Here is a 17,976-nt window from a genome sequence, read left to right on the forward strand (position 1 = left end):
CAGATTCCAGTTCTGAACTGGTTCAAATGCTGCTCCTGGGATCTGATTTGAGGATTTGCTTTTAATCCTTTGTGATGCAAATCTATTTATTTATTTATTTATTTATTTATTTATTTATTTATTTATTTGTGTCATCGATAATTTTTTAGACCTCCTTTCATTAAAACAATCTCAAGGCAGTTTACAAAACATGTAAAGCAATATAAAGCCATAAAAACTGTACAGTAAGAATTAAGATGGAATATAAAAATACAAATCTAATTAAAAGTTTCTAAAAAAAACACATGTACAATATAACCATAACATACAAAGCAGCAGCAAAAAAAACCCCACTCATACCTGGGTAAAAAGCCAAAATTTTACTTGCTTTCTAAAAACTGTGATGGCAACTAGGGAGCTGGTCTGGTGGTAGCAAGCATGAATTGCCCTCTTTGCTAAGCAAGGGCCACCCTGGTTACATATGAATGGGAGACTAGCTGTGTGAGTACTGTAAGATCTTCCCCTTAAGGGATGGAGCCGCTCTGGGAAGAGCAGAAGGTTCCAAGTCCCCTCCCTGGCAACATCACCAAGATAGGGCTGAGAGAGACTCCTGCCTGCAACCTTGGAGAAGCCGCTGCCAGTCTGGGTTGACAATACTGAGCGAGATGGACCAAGGGTCTGACTCAGTCTATGTGGCAGCTTCCTATGTTCCTAGGAGTGGAGGCCCACCGGGAGAGCATCCTGAAGTTTGGGGGCAATGACTGAGAAGGCCCTGTAAGCCTCCCTCATTGTCGGCACACAGAGCAGGGCCCCTTCTGAGGACCTGGTTGAGTGGGCAGAAACCCTTGGGAGCAGGCGGCCCTTCAGGTATCCAGGGCCCCAACAGTTTATGCCTAGCAAATGTATGAGTTTGAAGACAGAGCCTTAGTTCATTGGGAGAGCCCTTGCCTGGCATGCAGAAGGCTCCCAGCTGGGAAAGACAGCCTGGGAGGCTGCTGCTAAGCTCGATGGGTCAGTGGTCTGACTCCGTACAAGGCAACTTTATGCGTGTCTAGGATCCTGAGGTTCTGAAGATCTCAAGGTGCTGAATCCTGCGAAATTAAGTACCTTGGGGTGCTCCACACCACCCCCTCCCTGAATTAAACAGCATTTCTAGTGGGAAATGCTGGGGGGGAATCAAATTCAAAACGCATCACATGTAAGATTAAACTTACATGTGAACACTGGAGATGGGTGTGAATGTGAGCGCATTCTCCCCCACACCCCTCTCTAGCTCACACATGCACAACCCTCCTTTCAAATGCCATGGCGGAAGGGGCCTGCTGCTTTCAGAAGACTTGGGGGGGGGTGCAGCTGGCCTCTGTGAAGACGCTGGGCCCCTCTGCTTGTGAGACGTGGTGCTCACTCTGGACTGTGCCATTTGCAGATGGGGCCAGGCAAGTGGGTGGATGATGGCCAAGGGCTGAGGATCCAGGCCTCTCCTGGACCCTTCTGAGCTGGCTTGAGGGAGAGATACAGCCATCCTCTCCTGTTATGCTCCCCTCCCTAGCCTGGGTGTGGCTGCTCAGTCATTGTTTGGCCGTTAAGACTCTCTTGGACCAGAAGCCAGCTGGGAATGCCTGGTGGGGGGCGGGGGACTAATACCAGTCCGAGCCCCCCCCCCCGCCCGGAGATGTTTACACTCCGTCAAGTCATGCTCGACAGTCATGCCTGTTCAGAGATGCTACTGGCAATCGCCTTTGGATCGGCGCAGCCCTCGTAAGGGGCTGGGTGGCTGTTTTCCCTCCTCCCTCCCTCTTTCTCTCGGGTGGCTTCCGGCCCTTCTGCTCTCCATCGCGACCCCCTTGTTTATCCACAGTGTTTCTGCACAGGATGAGGGGAAGGGGCTGCCGGGGTGGGTGCGAGCAATTAAGACGTGGCAATCAGTAATCCTGGAGACAGTCTGTCTGGCTTGGCTTGGCTTGGCTTGGCAGCGCAGTGGCTTGTTCTTCCTGGGGAAGCCCGGTGTCTCAGCCAGGCCGGATGCTGCCGGTGGAGGGCTTTCTTTGTGGCAGATGCTTCCCCCACCCCCCTGGGTTCCTTGAACTTCACGGAGCCCCATGAGAAGCAGCCCAGACTCCCGGGAAGGCCTGGTGGGCTGCTGAGTCCTACCTTCTGCTCTCAAAGTGCCGCCTGCATCCTCCACAGATGGGTTAGGGTCCCTCCTCTCTTCTCTTACCCAGGACTGCTTCTCTTTGGCCAAGACTTGCACATTCGGAACGTGCTTTTGTGCCAAGAATCCAGCTTCCTGGCAATCGCCAACTTTCACTCTCGCGTCTTGAAAGACAAGAGCAAGTGACTAGTCCCTGAGACGCTAGGACGATACCTTCAAAAGTACACCGGCAATGCTCACTGGACCCCCCCAAGCCAGAAGGGAGGCTACATCTGATTTCCAGTGACTTGATGTGTTTTTGCTGCCCGGCAGCTGCACAACTCTTTGTTCCTGCCTATGGCTCATAAAAGCAGAATACAGCCAACCCATCGTCAAGCCCTCCAGGATTCTCGCATGTCAGGTGCACACTTTGTTTTCTTTTCTGGGGAAGCATCCGACCTGGCAATCCCCGCCCGCCCCCACCCTGGGCAGTTGGAAGAGGGTCAGTGGAACCCTGGGGCTTCTGCAGCATGTGCCAGTCAGCTGGGACTGGCAGCCCAGAGCTGGGCCCGGGAGGCCAACCTCCCTCTTCTCCCCAGAGTGGCAAGGGCAGCTCAGCTCCTCCCTCTCCGGACTGCCGCATGGCTCCTGCTGCCTGCCACCCAGATGGACCGAGCCAGAAGCAGGGGCTGGGCATACTCTGGGCACTTCCTCTAACCCCTGCTAACTGGGCAAGGAGGCACCTTTGTAACATGGCGATTCTCTTTATTGAGCAGGGGGAGAGCAACTGGCCCTCTCCGTCCCCAGCACAGCATCCCTCCAGTGGCTGTGGCTGGTGTCCACCTTTATGCTTCTTTTTAGATTGTGAGCCCTTTGGGGACAGGGGGCCAACGTCTTTATTTATGTATTTATTATTTCTCTCTATAAACCGCTTTGGAAACTTTTGTTGAAAAGTAGCATATAAATATGTAGTAGTAGTAGTAGTAGTGTGATCCATCTGGAAGTCTCTGCTACCCCACCTCTCTTCCTTAGAACCCCAAGTTCTAAGGGGTCTCCTCTCCAGGTACTGATCAGACGCACTCGGGCCTCTTCAGCATTCTTCATGGCATGCAGGGACATCACGAGGGGGTGTCCCATGGGGCAGAGGCCTCCAATGACTTTCTCAGAGCCCCGAATCTCATCAGCCCCCTCCATGATCTGCTCTAGAAAGGAAGGGCAGCTGTGGAGGCACCTGCAGAGGGCAGGGGAGAGAGCTCCCGGCCTCACCTGGTGCTCTGCTGTTTCCACCTTTCCTCAGTCTCTGGGGTCTTCTGGTGACTTCCAGCCCGGTGGCTCTGGGCCTCCTCTGCACCCAGAGCTGGAGGCACCGCCATGCCTTTCTTATGAAGGCTCGCCCTGCACAGCAACTCCACCAAGCCAGATGCTTGCAAGCCCCCCGCCCTGCAAGCCCCACATTTGCCAAGCTGTTCGGGGTTTTTCCAAGCCAGACAGTTCTTTCTCCTCCCAAAGCTGTTAGCAAGAGCCCAGCGCCTTTTATCTGTTCCGGCTCCCGAAGAGCCAGCCATTAAAGCCATCGTCTGGTTCAGATTAATCTGGATCTCATCCCTGTTTGGTTGGGGAGCTAAAAGAGGAACTTGGAGTTGTTTCTACTCATGCCAAGTATGAATTGGATGCTCTGTGCTACAAACGCAGCCTAAATGGGTCCCAACGATGGGAGGGTGTTTGTGTGTGTCTGCACTCTTTGTGGAGGAGAGAGAAAGAGCAGCCTTCCCTTTAAAAAAGAAGAAGTCGCCAATCAGGAGATATGATCAGGTTGGGTTTGTTCTCCCTTGCTCAACCCAAGACAGTTCACTGTTAAAAGTTGGGTCGTTCCAGGATTTTCCAGCAGGGGAGAAAAAGGCAGTTTCCTCACAAGGTACCCATCACCGCCATGGAGACTATTGGTGGCAGAAGCATCTGCTTCTCTTATCTCTGGCACAAGGTCTGGGTTCCTGAGCATCTTCTTGGCGCACGGAGGGAGAACAGAAGAGAGGCCATGATGGGCAGAAGAAACAGGGTCGGCTTGTGTAGCTGCATGAACACAATGGGGGAGATGGAAGCAGCCAGTGGTCCCAAAGAAGGGAGGCTGGCAGCAACGTGAGCCCCACGTACCTGGGCAGAAAGAGGGCAATATAGGAGCAGCTGGCAGCCAAGTGAGAGCCAGGGCAACCAAGCCGGAACCAAAGAATCAAGGAGGAGCCAGGCAGAGGAGCAGGGAGCACATAGAACGGGAGCAGGGAGCCAGGAGTCATACATTAAACTGGAGCCAGGCAGCAAGGTGTCAGGATGACCTCCGAAATCCTTGCTCCAGATCCTGGGCAGGCTGAACCACTCAAGCAGAGCCCAGAAGGGCCTCCTATAGACCTTCACCCCTAAGAGCCCCCCCCCAATAGTGCCCCCAGGCTGGAGACTCAAACAGGTCCTGTGGCTCCCAAATGGGTCAAGCCCTCGGGATCATCCTCCACTCCTGTCGAGGTTACCCGCCAAATAGAGACTGGCTAATCCAGGGCTGCTGCTGCTGCTGCTCCTCTTCAGTCCTCCTGCAAACGTCGGCTTATCGCTCCCCTCAGCCCTGACTACTGAACACTGAGACACACCTTCCCCCCCTGCCCACTCCCTGCACACCTGCTCACAATTTTAAAAGTCTCTTTTATGCCCCTACATGTTTCTAACGTGTCAGCAGCTACTCACAAAATCTGCTGTACAGGGTGAGGAGGGGCACCAGTGGCTGAGAGGATAAGGAAAACTACTCAGAGTCATCTCATTGAAATCTTGGCCATTCCGTTCCCAAGGGACTACTCTAGAGTAATTTCCCTCCTCGTGGTCAGCCACTGCCCTTTCACGGAAAGGCTCTACTCATGGAGGAGGAGGAGGAGGCTGCGGCCAATGGCCAAGGGGAGCGAAACAGCACTGCGTCTTTCCAAGCACAGTCGGGCAGCAGCAAGCTTTGTAACCGGATTAATTCGCTGCTTCCCTCAACACAGAAGTGGGGCCCTGAGGGGAACAGGCTCCAAGGTAGACTCTGGCCTGCGCATGCGGCTGGGGGCAGTGCTTGGGGCACACACCTTAAGGGAAATGACTTGCCGAGCAAGCATGAAGCTGCCGGTTCAAATCCCTGCCAGTATGTTCCCCGGACGATGGGAAGCACCTCTATCGGGCAGCAGCAGCGATCTAGGAAGATGCTGAAAGGCATCATCTCACACTGTGCAGCGGGAGATGGCAATGGTCCACCCCTCCTGGATTTCTAAGTATTTCTAAGACACCGACTCGGCAGCACTTGAGGTGTGTGTCCCAGGCACTGCCACCACCTTGGCCTTGCACAAATTCTCCCGGCTGGTGGTGCCTGGCTATTCCACAAGCAGGCTTGGAAGCTTTGCGAAGGGAAGGATGCCCTCTGCTGGCCAAGATATGCACCAGGCGCAAGATGTGGGAGCGGGCTGGGATGTGGGCATTCCTTTTTAAAATCGGTACCTGGAAGTTCTAGACACAGGGCTTTTAAAACCCTTTAACTTGCATCTCCTCCGGAATGGAGGGGGTGTGCCCACATACCAGCCAGATGTACCCCGAAGCCCCTGCAAGTTATTGGGGAGCAGTTCACACACAATTTGGAGTTTTCACAGCACATTAGAGTGTAAAGTAAAAGTAAAGTTCTGCCGGCGAGTCAGTGTCGACTCCTGGCGCCCACAGAGCCCTGGGGTTGTCTTTGGTAGAATACAGGAGGGGCTTACCATTGCCTCTCCCGTGCAGTGTGAGATGATGCCTTTCAGCATCTTCCTATATCGCTGCTCCCTGATATAGGTGTTTCCCATTGTCTTGGAAACATACCAGTAGGGATTCAAAACCAGCAACTTCTTGCTCCCCAGGCAAGTTGCTTCCCCATTGCACCATTAGGTGGCATTAGAGTGTAGCTTGATTTATATCCAAGGTAAAAAAAATTCCGCTATTTGTGTTGGTTTTTTTAGACAACTTTGAGTTTGCAGTAAAGCCTCCCGGTAAACTCCGGGTAAAGCCTGCTGTGTGTCAAAGTCGCTGGGACACTTGTCCTGCATGCTGCCACACAGAGTGTGCATCAGGTGGGGAATTCAGACCCTGGGTCGGTGCTGCTCCCCACAGAAACCCTCCCTCCCTGATCTGTCTCCGTCTGCAGCATGCGGCAGCAATGAGAAAGGCAAATTCCATCTAGGGATCATTCAGAACAGGACTGAGAACTCCTTGCAAATTAAATCAGTTATGCACTACTTCTTAGAAAGAACTGTCTGAATTATGTAGTCCAAAGTGGGGTGTGTGTGTTGACAAGCCAGAAAGGTTAGGTGAAATGCATGTTTATTCTGTGATAGATGCACTGTACAGTGCACATCCAGAAATTTGGAAAGAGTTGTTGGGCTGGAGAGAGGGAGGGTGAGGATGTATGGGTATTATTGACATGAGAAAAGATATCAGATGTGCAAAACTATTACTTGTACAAGGAGTTAAAAAATACAAGAAAGAAAGAAAGAAAGAAAGAAAGAAAGAAAGAAAGAAAGAAAGAAAGAAAAAAGGACTGAGAGCGAAACGATCAATATTGTGAGGCCTTTGGGTTCAGCAGCTTGTGAAGCCTGGATATTCCGGAAGCAACCTGACCGGCTTTGCTCCTTCAAGGAGGGCGGCAGTCAAGGGCCTAAGAAACCTAATATGGGCAAGGTGAAAAGGAGCTTCTCAACTGACATGGAGAGAGAGCAATGGCTTGGGTGTGTTTTTTAATGTTAATTTATGCCAGTGACAAACAATCATCCATGAAATTCAAAAGATGAGGTAGTATACATAGCATAAAAAACCCCTGAAATGTCCTTAATTTGTCATCAGATCCATTGTCAGGGTTCTCCCCAGGAGTAATGGGGTCTCCTCAGAGGATGGCCCTTTGGACTCAGATCCCAAGGGGGAGGCCACCTCGAGGTGGAGCGTGCCGTGGAAATGAGGAGGTCTGAGAAGCAGCCCCCAGTGAGGAGCCAGAGGCACCCGCCTCTCAAGACCCTGCCCTCCACAACAGACCCTACAGGAACCCGGGCAACTGAAACCCCAGATGCCAGCCTGTGCCTGAACCCCAGCCGGCAGAGCCCCCACAGTCAGACCCCCTGGGGCAGCACACAGGACTCAGAACCTCCCTCTAAGGGGGAGTCAACTTGTCCCCACCAGGACCCAGACAAAGGTCCCGGCACCCAGCTCAGCTAGCACAACCAGAAGTCACAGGGGTGCACACCTTGCAGCTTAACAGCTGCCTCCTCATGAGGAGGGGTCTTCTCTAGAGGAGGAAGCAGGCCTTTGTCAAAGGAAGGGCGGGGCTTGCTGGCTGCCATTTAAGCTCTGTCTGGCCTCAGTGCAAGTGCTCGTTCAACAGCACTCCAGGTGGTGGCCTCCCTGTCCTGATCCTTGATGCCTGGTGCAGGCTGCAGCCTTGTTCCAGCCTAGAAACTCCCCAGTACTGCCCAAGACTGGTCTCCCCAGCGGTCTGTTAATGCCTACCTTCAGTGTCCACACCTGACCCCTCTGGGAGCAGCTGCAGCTGTGAGTCAATGTACAGTCAAACACCTAGCCATGGTGTGGGGTTGGTGGGCGGGGGGGATAGGACCATCCATCCATCCAGTTGTTGACTTTGAACTGATCGTATTTGCATCCTTGGGGTGGGCGGATAAGCAGTTGCATCTAAAGTTCTCTTATATGTTTCCCTTCCTTCTCTAATATGTAAGAGTTGCAGGAGCTTTAAACATTTTTTAAAGGACCTTGTTTATGATGGTGACACTATACAAGTAGTATTTCTGCTTTCTTGATAATTGCAGCTGTGAGGCCCAGCACCAATTTCTGTAGACAGACAGACAGACAGATTGCATATATGTAATCTGGTTTACAGTTCCCAACTGCCTGTTTCAAAAAGGTTAATAAATGAATACTGAATGCCCTGTGAAGAAGACCAAGTAAGCTGCAACTAGATTTTAACATTGTTTTAAATTGTTCTAATGTTTTGATTTGTGCTGTTTTACTGTAAACCACCCAGATATGCAAGTTTTGGGCAGTGTATAATCAAACAAAACAAACAAAACAAATAAATCTTCAGAAGAGAGGAGTCTGTCTGCCTGATCTTGAAAATGACCATAGGGTGTTTCCAGGGCACTTTTCAGATCAGTCACTATGTGTCCGTTAAGTGTCCTTCCGTACTGCCTGTGTATCGACATTGCAGTCCTTGCTCTGTCAGCAAGGTGCCATTCACATTTCTGATGCCTTTTGTGGGGGGAGGGTTATTGCTGCATTACAGTCCTACAATGTTGTTTTTAAAAAGCTGTATTTTCCCTTTAGGATGGTCCCCGCAAGCTAAAAAAGACTGCTCCCCCTGCTGGCAGCTTTGTGCATCATCCTTTATTTATGGTACCAATACGATTCTGCCAAGCCAAAGTAAACTACGGCTGTATTACTGTGTAATCTGGGAGGTGCTCAAGTGGAGAAATACTCTGTTTGAAAACAGAGGTTCGTACCACTTCTCCACAGAGCATTCGGATGAGTCCTTGGCCATTGTGCAATTTTAGAGTGCCATCTGCTGGCTACTTGCTGCCAATCCAGGAGGAGAATCTTAAAAGTACATCTTAAAAGATGGTAAATGACATCTGCCCCCCCCACCCCGCCCCGCCTGAGCTTTTCTTGTGGGCCCAACTCTGACAGTAGCAAAAGGTTCACCACGGTTTCCCTTCTGGATCGTAGCAGTTCTTGAACCTGCCTTTGGGGCCTTTTGTAAGAGAGTGAGCAGTCAGGACCAAACATGTACAATTGTCTTGTGACTTTGGCAATGCCCAGAATCGCAACAGGCAGGCGAGAATAGCTTTGCCTAGGAGAGCTCTTGAAATATGACCTATAAACCCGCAGCGAATTAACCTTACGGGCTAACCCAGCCTTGCAGAGAGGAGGTAAACCCTTTGTGGCCACGAGAGGGATTATTACGTTAAGTCAATTAATTGGACTCTATGACAATTGTGTAGATTTCATTGAATTAAAGCAGCAATATCATCTCTTGGAACTTAGAGAAAAGGTTCTGTCACAGGAAGAAGCTTCCCCTGTCTCCTGCCTTTCCTTCCCAGTGAAATGCAAGGAGACATTTGCATGACTGGATATTATTAGTGACTCCTAACAAGGCTTGCAACCTAAAAGAAAGATAACCTATGAGAGATATTAGTGAACCTGTAAGTTGGCATCCAGACGGAAGATCGATAAATATCCGTCATCTTCGTATTCGTATCTGACCTCCTACCTGGCCGTTCCTTCTTCCCTGTAGATAAGGGCTCCACAGACCTGGGTCCCCACATGCTGGACTACAAGTCCTATCAACCCCTGCTGCAATGACCTTTTACCACTGTGGCAGGGGGTGCAACAACACTCGGGGAACCAACTTTGAGAACCCCTGCCCGTCTAGACCAAATCCCCAGTTTTCATGTTGGCTTGCTGGATTACAAACAAGAAGCAAATGTTGTATAAAGACATGTTTTTAAAAACCAGAAGGGCTAGAGACACCAAGCAGCTCAGAGCAGCAAGCCCTTGCATCCTGAAAGGGACAGCACTTGAAGATCTCCACTCCAGAAGATGCTGCCTGGAGAAGCCAAACCAGAGAGATCACAAGGGTGATGGCCAATTGCCTGTGAGGCACGATTCAGCAGAAAGCCAGCAAATCCGCTTTGACAAAGCAAGCATGTTTGTTACGCTGGTGCAGGCTGTGATGTCCTCTCAGGGACACCGTAGGGTGCTGACTGAGGGGGGTGCTGGAAAGAAGAGATATCTCAGACTGCTGTCAGAGGTATCCCACCCGGCTTCTTGCACATCAACTTTCAATGGCAGATACATCCACACACACAGTCACCATCGACTGTTCCACCATCTGCCTGAAAGGTTAAAAGCAAAAAAAAAAAAAAAGGCAACATGGAATCAAGGCATTCATAGCAGCAACAGAACGTTCTGTTTCCTCCTCATAAAAGCCGTCTACAGGAATTTTACTTTCTAGATGGGGAAAAAAGCATGGCTAGAACCAGTTGGGCCACGAAAGGGTGTCTGGATGCATTCCCGTTTAGATTATATTAGATGAGAGAAGATCTTCTTCGCCTTGAGCATATGGTGAACACATGGGAGAGATGTGAAGGAGGACAGACAGGCAGCTATGTGCAAGAAAAAACCCCAAACACCACCATTCGTTTGACTCCAGAATTGTTGTTAACCGCAGAAAGATGGGGAGAGGCATTTCCAGATAATCTATTTTTAGCATGATAAATACCATTGTTTCCTGTTTGCTGTGGGCAGTGGAGACACCTTCCTTTCCGGCTGTGCTTCTGTTGCAGGGAGAGCTCAACCATGGCATTCTGCACAGCGAGTCAAAACACTCAAACCATTGCAAATTTAGGCTCCATTCTGGTTCAGGTCCATCAGTATTTTTTTAGGCTCGTTCACACGATTGAAGCCTGGGTAGGAGGATGAGCATCCTGCTTCTGTTCTGCAATCACTGTACACAAGGCGAAACCCAGGTGGGAAACAGGGTGGGGGAAAGTTATTGTGATGGTTGCACCATTAGGAAGGGTTCCCCCCCCCCTCAATAAACATCAGGGTACAGCTGCTGGGTAGGACGGAGCCCTCCTGGTTTAGATCCAAACTTTTAAAAATGGTTTGGTAACCAGTTCAGACACTTTGAACTGACTTACTTTGAATAAATTTGATGGATTTCATGTAGACAGAGATGTACCTAGGTAATTTTGGAGCCTGGACCTAAAGGCCGTTGGAGCGCCCCACCCCCAACACGCATTGCAAGTTAAGAATCATCCCCCTACACACACACACACACACACACACACACACACACACACACACACACACACACCATGACAGGTGCAGTATTCTTAACACGTGGATTTTTTAGGGCCCGAACAGCAACTAAACTCATAAGAATGTAAGAATATAAAGTAAGTATATTTACATTTAAGTGGTAGATAGCTTCTGCCTTTTAGGATCGACTATCAACAGTAAAGGATCCAGCAGTCAAGAAATACACCGCAGACTAGAACTTGGTAGGGTTGCAATGAAGGCCTTGGAAAGGATATTGAGATGCTGTGACATGTCAACATCTACAAAGATTAGAATCTTTGGACAAAGTTTCCCTCGTGACATTCTATAGATGTGAAAGCTGGACTTTGAAGAAGCAAGATAATGTATTGACATTTCTGAACTTTGGTGCTGGAGAAGACATTCAAGGATCCCATGGACAGCCAGGAAAACAAACAAACAAATGGATTATAGAACAAATCAATCCAGAATTTTCACTCGAGGCACAAATGACCAGGCTCAAACTATCATACTTCGGACACATTATGTGAAGACCACCCAGCTCCCTTGAGAAGTCCACAATGCTGGGGAAAGTGGAAGGAAAGAGAAGAAGAGGACGACCAACAGCAAGGTGGAGGGACTCAATTATGACAGCCATGAATGCCCCCCTGAGAGACCTGAAAGGCCAAGATGAAGACAGATCATCCTGGAGAGAATCTATCTATGTGGTCGCTAAGAGTCTACACCGACTTGACGGCACTTAATCAATCAATCAAGTCCAGGGGGTAAGAAAGCCTCTGAATGCAGAATTGTGAGGAGAGCTGGTCTTGTGGTAGCAAGCATGACTTGTCCCCTTAGCTAAGCAGGTTCCACCCTGGTTGCATATGAATGGGAGACTAGAAGTGTGAGCACTGGAAGATTATATTCCCCTTAGGGGATGGAGCCACTCTGGGAAGAGCAGAAGGTTTCAAGTTCCCTCCCTGGCTTCTCCAAGATAGGGCTGAGAGTTATCCCTGCTTGCAACCTTGGAGAAGCCGCTGCCAGTCTGTGAAGACAATACTGAGCTAGATGGACCACTGGTCTGACTCAGTATATGGCAGCTTCCTATGTTCCTGTGTGATATATTAAACACTCTCACACAAAAATGAATGCAAAGATAACTATTTCACTTAAGAAAAAACTTCTGCACGTAAGTAAAATAAAGAAATGCAGAGAGGTTTTCTCCGTGAACAGGAACTGAAGCTGAATCTCTTTGTGCTTCCTTTTTAGGCCTGCAGCCATTAAACCAGCAGCGTAGCCATGGATTCCATGTGGACCTTGGCTTAATGAGAAAATTTTCTCTTTTTTTAAACTAGAAACTATTCTGGAGAGACAGTGGAAGCCTTATTTTTAGAAAGAAGACAGACGGGCTCATTTGCCTTCGGTCAGCCCCCCTGCCATAAATCCACTGTGCTTTTAAAGAATGTATTACTCTTTTTAAATAAATTTAAAAAAATAAAAATCAGAGCAAAAGAGGAAACTGAGTGATTCCATTCAGGCTGATGACCAAGGAATGGAAAGAGACTGGCAGGGTGGAGATTAGCTGTGCCATTAAGAAAATTCCTTTGCTGTGATCGAGAAGAATTTGGCACACTTTCAGCTTATTTGTCCAAGATTTTTCAGAAAGGAACACAGGAAGCTGCCTTCTACTGAGTCAGACCCTTGGTCTATCTAGCTCAGTATTGTCTACACTGACCGGCAGCAGCTCTCCAAGGTTTCAGGCAGGATTTTCTCCCAGCCCTACCTGGGAGGGAACCTGGGACCTTCTGCGTGCAAAGCAGATGCCCTGTGATGCCTCCATCTCCAATCTGGAGACATGAGTGTAGTGCTGAATGCATAGCTGGTTCGACCGGTTTGGGGATGACTGAATGAGACCATTTGCAGAAGGAAGAAAATGGTTTCCAGTCATGCTGAGCCTATTGCAAAGTTGTCTTGGATTGGCAAAATCTCCCTGAAATGAATGAAAGGGGCTTATACAAATTCCTGGAGGACAGGTCGATCAATGGCTACTAGTCTGATGGCTGTGGGCCACCACCAGCCTCAGAGGCATGATGCCTCTCAATACCAGTTGCAGGGGAGCAACAGCAGGAAAGAAGGCATGCCCTCAGCTCCTGCCTGTGGGCTTCCTGGATGCATCTGGTGGGCCACTGTGGGAAACAGGATGCTGGACTAGACGGGCCTCCTTGCAGGGTCTGATCCAGCAGGGCTATTCTTAACATTCTTAACTGAATGAAAGCACACCCACAAGGAGCTCAGAAGGGGACTTGTTTGCTTTAACACAGGGGTTCCCTGTGTCGTTGGACTGCAATTCCTATCATCCCTTTGGCTGCTGTGGATGATGGGAGTTGTAGTCCAACAGCATCTGTGGACCCAGTGCTGGGAATCCCTGCTTCAAAATGCCTGTTTCATGAGGAATTCTGCTGGATGGTCATCTCTGCGAACTCCTCCAAAGAATCTCCAAGACATGTCAGGAGGGGAAGAGAAGATCAGTTTGACCGTGTATTCACAGGGTCCCAGAATTACAGAGCTGAGAAGGATTAGGTCTCTAGTCTACCCTCTCCCTCCCATTCCCCTGGGCCTTGTTGGCAAACTCCTCTGTGGTGCCAGGAGGCGGGGAAGCTGTCCGGCTGGCAGGAGAACAGGCAAGGTCAGGTATGTAGCTGGTCCAGGGTGCTTTCCAGATTGCATGCTACAACAGTGTCACTACCTGTCTCTTAAGCCTTTTCCCTTTGTAGGAGGTTCATGCAAGCTATAAAAGACTGCTCCCCCTGCTGGTGGCCTTGTGCAAACTTTATTTACAGTTTCAAGACGATCCTGCCAAGCCAAAGTCAACTACCGCTGAACAGCGGGTAATCTGGAAAGCGCTCAGGTGAGAGTGCAGGTCCCTGGGCAGAAGGAGGCATTGCCACAGGTTCCTGCCAATCAGTGTCATGGTCTCATCCTTTAAGTTCTAGAGCAGGGCATTCCCAACCTGTGGTACTTCAGCGCTTGATGAAAGTTGCATTTCAGCAACATTTACCCCAGGTTAGGAACCCTTGCTCTAGAGCTAAGCAGATGCTTTTCCACTGAGTTGGGGTCCCATCCTTTCTCTCATTTACCCATGCAACAATCCTCTTATTGTTGTTTTTTAAATCTCAGAACTGTCCCTTACACCACCAGACACGGGCCACAGGACTGAAGGCAAAAAATGTGCTGCTCTCTGGACCATCTAGCCTCCAGGGGGCGCTGAAAACCTTCTCTAGGGAAGGAAATGCCGGTGTGCACCACCAGAGGGCATTTTTAGGCAGCTTAAGAGAGGAATCTGACCCAAAGCATCTGGATCCTGACTCTCCGCCCCCAATCCAGACGTGTTTCGATGTGGGTTGGGGGCTGAGCTCATCAGGGCAGGAGGCCAATGGCAATCACCCTCTCCACTGCTCCTCTTGAGCGGAATGAAGTTCCATCACCCCTTCGACATCTTCCTAAGGATGACCCGTCCCTGCCAAGAAAGAAGGAGCTTAAAGTCTGGCATTGCTAAAAGACTGTAAAAAGAGTCTCCCCTGTCGAGAAAAAGCTCAGCACAGATGAAATAATGTGAGCGCAAGTCAGTCTGCCAAAGGCTACAGTGGAGAGAGAGCTCAGTTGCCCGGCATAATGTTTCTAACAGACCCTCACGAGTTCATGCCATGGGACGTGAAGTAATTTAGAGCTCTCCTAAATGGCTTTCAGGTGCGACCAGAAGCCCGAAAGAAAGACCCGTTCCGAGACGGCTGCGTTCGCTCCCTTGAGTCGGTCAATACACCCCAGGACTTGAAAAGCAAGAGAGAGAGAAGAGGACGGGGGGGACGACGACGAGGAGGAGGCCGTTTGGGACAGCTGCACTTGCCCTTTCCAAAGAGATGAGACCAGAGTGGGCATGGAGAGAATCCTCGGGCACATTGAGGGGCTGTCTGTCTGGATGCTTCTGGGGCTAGCAGAGGCCAAGGCCTCCTGCTGGGTGGACTGTGCCTTTCTGCCGGCTGTTCCTTCTCTACTGGTTCTGGCAGCGTGTCTGTGCTGAGCTGCAGACGGCCCAGGCAGAGCCAAGCGGGAAGTACCAGCAGGACTGGAGGCTGATGCTGCCAGAAAGTGCCAGGTTGCAGGCAGAGAGGGGCTGGCCGGGGTTTCGTGGGCTGGCTGGTAGCATCAGCCCTGAAGAAGCAAGATCCAGAAGGAGGGGAGCAGGCAGGCAGGCAGGGTGCCAAGAGGTAGAGAGCAAGCCAGACAGACAGGCGAGGCCTACCTTGGGCTGTTGTCCAAGCAGAGACCCTGACTGGACCCTCTGGCCTTCCTCTCTGTGGCCTGGAGAGGCTCACAGTATGCAGCAGCAGCAGCAGACCAGCCAGGAGGCTCCCTGCTGGTCCTGTGTGTGACCCTGACATGCCTTGGTCCGGCATCAACCATGTGCTGGTCCCTTCCAGGGGGCGGCCCTTTCATGAGGCAACGTGAGCCGGTTGCCTCAGGTCACTGCTTATTGGGGCCCCGGCAGGGTGGCCAGATGCCTCTCCCTCCGAGCAGCCCTTCAACGGACCCTTGCAAGTGGCACTCTTTGCAAGGAATACAGGCCACAGCTTGCAAGAAGCCCAAGGGGAGAAGAGGAGGCTTCCTTGCCACTGCCAAGGCCTCAGTTCTGCAAGGGGGCTGCCCCCCACCCGGGACATGGGGCTCAGGCACCACAGTACCTCGGGCTGCCACTGGACCCTCCCCAGAAGGGCTTAGCAATCTGCATGAGTTGCATCATTAAGACAGGACGAGTGGCCAGGATCCAATAGCCAAACCCAGCCAAACCTGGCCAGTCTTTGCTGGCACGAGGGCAGAGGAGGTCATAGGAACATAGGCAGCTGCCATATACCGAGTCAGACCATTTGTCCATCTAGCTCAGTATTGTCTACCCAGACTGGCAGCGGCTTCTCCAAGGCTGCAGGCAGGAGTCTCTCTCAGCCCTCTCTTGGAGATGCTGCCAGGGAGGGAACTTGGGAACTTCTGCTCTTCCCAGAGTGGGGCTCCATCCCCAAAGAGGGGAATATCTTCCAGTGCTCACACATCAAGTCTCCCTTTCATATGCAACCAGGTTGGACCCTGCTTAGCTAAGGGGACAAGTCATGCTTGCAACCACAAGACCAGCTCTTCTCCATGGAGCCTCTGCCACCTGTGCATGCGAAAGAGAGCATTAGTGACCATACAGCATTTATCTACAGAGGCAAAGGCTGGCCCACATAACCTTGACCTGACCTTGGGTTTAGCCTCGCCAGCAGTTCTTCTCTTCTCAGGCCCTTCAGATTTCCGTAGCCAAGGAATCCATGAGCGATTCCATCTCCGCGGCCTTCCACTGTTTGTTTTATATCTGATGCCATGCGGGAGACTGAAGGACGCGACGGTCTAGAAGGCTGGAACTCTAGGCGTGGTGTTAATCTGGTTACAGAAGCGGGTGGGTGTCGGGCAAAGTGGGGCTCCTTCCCAGACTGATAGAGCAGCAGGCCTCCAGGTCCCCATCCGGCATAGGGTTTATTTTTTGATAGTCCAGCCAAGTGAGATGCCGGTCTGACAGCTTTCTGGAAGGGAAGCAGAAAGACGATCCAGCTGGGCGTTCAAGGCCCTGAATCTTGAGATAGTGCTAATAAGAAGGTACCTGAGTCAACTGCCAATCATCCGCTTAAAAAACAAGGAGCAAAGCACTGCTCCTGTGCTGGAATGCAGATGGCGTTACCGAGAGTGCAAAAAGTGCAAAAGACTTTCGCCCATTCAGTGTTTCGTTTCCATTTTATCATCTGTTTGGTTTGGACCGGCAGAGCTTCATCCTGATAGAGCAAGAATTTGGATCAAAGCTCAAACCTAGAGGCAGGGTTGCAGGCGGGCGGGGAGATGATTCACATAACAGTGGACCAAATGTCCCCCAGTGAATAGTTTCAAAGTGACCAAGGGGTCTTCTGGGGCTGGGGTGCCCCCACCCAGGGTGACGCCTCGTGTCTGCTTGCTGGTGTTGGAGGCTTGATTGGCAGCGGCTTTGGCATTACATTTGGCAGCGGCTCTCCAGAGTTTCAGGCTCTACCTGGAGATGCTGCCATTAATTGAACCTGGGACCTTCTGTGTGCAAAGCAGGGGATCTCCCCAAGGAGAATATCTTACAGCAGACAGCACTCATGTGCAGTCACCCATCCAAATGTAAGCCAAGGCAAATCCTGCTTAGCAAAGAGGGCAATTCACGCTCACTGCTGCAAGACGGGCTTAATCCCCATTTCCACGTCAGCATCTTTAAAAGGCTGGTGTTATCTCCAGGCCTCTTTTTTGCTTTTGGAGCTTGGATGGATGCATTCTGTTTTCTCTTCTCACAAGCTCCGTGGTACCCAAGATGCAGTCCCTGCTGAGTGACCATCCATGGAGTGCCACGGTCTGTAGCAGTGTCCTTTTTTGACTGGATTCTGTATCTTCTGCTTTCTGGGGCTGTTCCTGCTTTTACACACTCCAGACTGGACCCCAGAAAGCATTGCCCTCTTACTTCTTTCACATGCAACAAAAAAGTGTCTGTCTTTGTAGAGTAAAGAGTCTGTGGTCAACACACCGTCACCTTCTTCTGCTGAAGCCGAGTGGGAACTGGTGTGTCTTGCACAGAAGCTCCCATTGAGGCTTCCCTCTTAAATACTGCATGTCCACTGGAGCATCCCACAAGCTCCCTCTTTATGTTCTGTGACTTTATGAGCTGCCAGATTGGCATCTTCAAATGTGCTCCAGGATTTCATGGGCTTTGCCTTCTGCATTTGGGACTTAACCATCTGTAGAGCTTTGCTAGGATTATACTGGTAAGGGGCAAAATCAAAGCCTCTGTTTCCATTGGACAGCCACCTTAAGTGGTACAGCGGGGAAATGCTTGACTAACAAGCAGAAGGTTGCCAGTTCGAATCCCTGCTGGTATGTTTCCCAGACTATGGGAAACTCCTATATTGGGCAGCAGC

The sequence above is a fragment of the Hemicordylus capensis genome, chromosome 10 (genome assembly GCF_027244095.1).
Source record: "Hemicordylus capensis ecotype Gifberg chromosome 10, rHemCap1.1.pri, whole genome shotgun sequence".
NCBI classification, from domain to species: Eukaryota; Metazoa; Chordata; class Lepidosauria; order Squamata; family Cordylidae; genus Hemicordylus; species Hemicordylus capensis.